Source organism: Choloepus didactylus, chromosome 4 (genome assembly GCF_015220235.1).
Source record: "Choloepus didactylus isolate mChoDid1 chromosome 4, mChoDid1.pri, whole genome shotgun sequence".
In the NCBI taxonomy this organism is placed as follows: Eukaryota; Metazoa; Chordata; class Mammalia; order Pilosa; family Megalonychidae; genus Choloepus; species Choloepus didactylus.
The window spans coordinates 19,665,300-19,669,554 of record NC_051310.1 but is presented as its reverse complement, the minus strand read 5'-3'; positions in this window follow the sequence as shown (position 1 = coordinate 19,669,554).

Below are 4,255 nucleotides of genomic sequence, written 5' to 3'. Positions count from 1 at the left end.
AGAACCAGACTTACCACTGAGCCATGCCCTCTGGGCCTTCCAGACAGGAGAGGTCAGACTCTCTCCTTAGAGATCTGAGCACCAGCCACAGGGTGTCCCCCTCCTCAGAAATCCACATATCAACCACGTGAGGGAACCCTGGCATTCCAACCAGCCTGCAGGGGCCCTGCTCTGAGTATCTCCTCCTCTGTTTCCCTAGTGATTGTAGGTGCTTCTTCAGTTAGGAATCTCTGTGTTACTTTGGTATTCTGTTTTTGTTCTTTCAGTTTAACACTTTATAAATAATTCCCTTTATGAAATCCCTTCCATTTCAAATACCTAGTGAGGTTTCCATTTTCCTTTCTGACTTGCTATGTTTTACTTTTGCTCATAAAGCCATCTAAAATCCATTTGCAACCAGAAGGCATATTACAACTAAATAAAAGACAAATGATAGGACTTCTTGCAGGCTAAGTGTCCCCTTCACACTGTGCAGAACAAAAGAACTAAACCCCCAGTGACCGTATTTTCTAATCAAATAAACAGGAACATGGGATCTGACAATCTGACAATGGAGGAAATGTCTGAAATTGGGATTATTCTAGGAAATCTAGGCCATATAGTTGTTGCCACAACACCAGGTACTAGAAAATGTAGCACTCATTACACAACACAATGAATGTGCAAGTGAGTAAACCAAGAGTGCCAAGATGCAGGGAGCAATCAATATTTCAGGGCTAAGTAGTTTATGAATGTGGTGAATGCAGACAATATAGTGGGAAATGAATGTGAATGGTGAAAAGTAGCCCAATCCTGACAGGATGTCAGCTAATGGGAAGTTATAGTAAAATCCTGATGATAATGATAATAACAGTATTGAGTACTTTCAATAAGGGAGGTTGTGTCCATAATCTCAAAAATGCCTGAAATCTATGACACCTTCCGAAAGAACAGCTGTCAAAGAACGCAGGTTCTAAAAGGACAAAACAAGTTCTCAGTGGTGAAAGCGATGACATAAAAAAGAGGTATAACTGAGACACAGATCAAGCTCCAGGCTACTGAACTATGATGCCCCTGGGGGGAAGAATTAGAGTTGAAATTTCAACTGACTTTTGTAGAGTTGACCCAGATGTCATTGCGCATCTATCTGATTAGACTCTTAGCTTGAGGACAGGAAACACGTCTTTCTTACCTTTGTATCCCTAGGACCTATTGCAATGCCTGGCACAAATAGGAGCTCAAAGAAAGCCTTTTGAATGAATTCTTAGTTAGTTGTATATGTTAAATTTAAATGTTTAGTTCATTGTGCTAAGACTCACCATGTACAAGTTATTCTGCAGTTAGAAGTTTATTGCTACTGTCCGTTTTAAGTCTTTCTCCAAAATCTACCCCCAATTCTTTCATCTCTTATTTTTCTCCTTAGCACTTATCCCTGCTTAACATGCATACTGTATGTTTAACTTATTGCTTTTTGGTTATTGTCTTCCTAATGGAATGTAGATTCCACGAGGACAGGAATTTTTGTCTGTTTTGTTCGTTGCTTGATCATAGCAACACTTCCCCCAGCTCTCTGTGAGGAGAATCATTGACCAAAGTCCCTGTCTGGTGTGCCCTGAAATCCACTGCCATGTTGCCACCAAGGCCATGCTTTCTGTGGGTTGCTCTCGCCAGTGACTGAGTATGGTGTAGACACTAAGTTGGGGATGCTCCTGGGAGACACAGGACCCCTCCAATGGGTGACTCTGGCCAGAGGACCCTCTGACAGCTGTGCTCAGTCTCTGATGCCGTCACCCAACCTTCCTCCCTCCTCTGTCTCCTGAACCCAGGATCAGACCTGCATGGAGGGCTCGCGGCTCTCCCAGCCTCTCCCTGGATCTCGCCCCCTCACAGGGATACTTCCAATAAGTCTTTTGCACAGCTAATCTCATTTTATAATCTGATCCTCAAAAGACCCAGACTAACATATTATTCTATCTCCTGTGCCTAGTATGTAGTACACACTCAATAAATATTTGCTAAATGAATTAATGAATCCCATGGGTGTGACAGCAATTTAGCTGTGACCTGTGACAGTCCATTGATCACCAAGATTGATTCCTCTCATATGGCTGGTAGGGGGCTGTCTCCTTCCTCCCTTTCATTTCCTTGATTTCTCTCTTAAAAAAAAAAACAAAAACCTTAAGATTAAGGAGAATGACCTATTCTCCCTCCATCCTTTCTTTCCTCCATCATTCCTCTCCCCCCCAACTCTCTCTCTTTTTTGTTTATTTGTTTCTTTCTTTCTTCATAAAATCATGTTCTCCAAAGTGAATCCAGCTTGCTTGAGTAAGCGAGGAAGGGAAAAGAATTCCAGAGACCTAGAATTTTCCAGTTCACTGGAAGTTCAACCATCTGAGCCATTAAGGGGAAGGCTGTGCCAGACTATGACCTCTGCACAGCTGCTTGGGGGGTGAAGCAATCTGAAGGACATCTCTGGGATGCGGCTTGTACTTGGCTTTCGGTGCCGGTTTCTTTGGCAGTGCATCTTCCTCTCTCCTCAAGACATTGTCCTCATGGAATAAAGCTGTGCAAGGAGCTGAGAGTTTCCAGAAGGGAACCCAGCCTTGATGATACCTTTATTTTAATCCTGTGAGGCCAATATTGGACTTCTAACCTACAGAATTGTAAGACAATTAATTTGATTATCTTAAGCCACAAATTTTGGACTAATTTGTTATAGCGATAATAGGAAACTAATACAGTGATTGTAGGACCTTCCCCATCTTGATGTGTTACAACTGAGGAAATAATTTATGGAGTGGGAGACAGTGGCGAGGAAGGGGAGGCGAGGGAGTGAAAAGCACACTTCATGTATGTTTTGGACCATGTCCGAGTCCTCCATGAGGGGCCAAGGCGTGTGGCTCCGCTGCTGGTCGCAGGCACTGTAGTAATTGCTCAGGAGGAGAGTGGGATTAAAGCAGATGGGGACTCTCAGGAGGGCAAACGATGTACACACCAGTGTATGTCCAAGAATCATTACTGATAGTGTCCACTTTCACTTCCCATCTTCCTCTTTAGACAATACACTTTATGTTCATCCTTTCTGTAAGAGTCTGTTTCTCAAATGTGGTTCAACAAATTACCAGCATCAGAGTCACCTGTGGTGCTTATTTAAATGCAGGTGCTTGGGCCCCATCATAGCCCAGTGGGAATCAGAGTATCTGGGGTGAGACCCAGGAACCTGCATTTCAAACGAGCTCCCCAGGAGACAGGTACCTTGAAGTCTAGCAGCCGTTGCTCTGGGAGTTACAGCCTAAAGCAACAGGCTTGGCCCTTTCCCAGCCGGGCTGCCTGAGGGGGAGGCCAAAGTAGCTCCCCAGGGGCATTGTTAGGATCTCCAGAGAGGTCTGTGCAGGTTTCGAAAAGCAGTCTAGGGCATTCTGGTTCCATCCCAAGGATAACGTGGCTCTCCCCACCCCCCATTGGAACCATGAATGTACTGCACAGCATGGAAAAGCTATTGAAATACAGTATTTACATTTTAAGGAGAAATTACACACACTGAAGGCAGTAGAGGGTGGTGGAGAGGACTGAGGCATTGCAACTGCATCCCAGCTCCCACCTTTTCTAGCCATGGGACCTTGGGTGTAGCGCTTGTATCTCCAAGCCGAGGTTTCCCCGCTTGTGAGGCTGCCCTGTACCTCACTAAATCCATGCCTCTCCTGGGTAGACTGCCCCCGTCAACCTATTGAAATAAATTCTGCCTTTCCCCAAGCCCTTGACCCTACTTTATTTTTGCCTGTGACCCTTATCATTTCCTGGCTTTATCTTATTTATGCATTTGTGTATCATCCGTCTCATCCCCTAGAGTGTAACTTCGCTGAAGGGAACAACCTTGGCTGTCTGTCCACCTTGGTATTCTTAGCACTAGAATGGTGCTGGACACACACATAGGTACCCAATCATCTTAGAAAAAAGTGTCAAAGAAAAAAGATAGTTTATGTGGTTAGCACAGAGCCCAGTACATTGCAAATGTTCAATAGGTGTTGGCTATCTTACAATTGTTATCCTCATCATTATTAGCGATAATGTCAAACAGACAAGGATGACTTCCTTCAGGGCTGCTATAGCAGGGGAGAGGAGATCTTAGCTCTGTGGAAACAAAGGGCAGCCAGGTTTTTAAGGGCTGGGCGTGGCTTGGAGGAAAAGCTGGAAGACAGTCGGGGTGGCTGAACACCGGGGTGGGTGAGGGATTTCCTGAGGTTGTGGCTAGTACCATGTTTTAGTTCCCTGGACT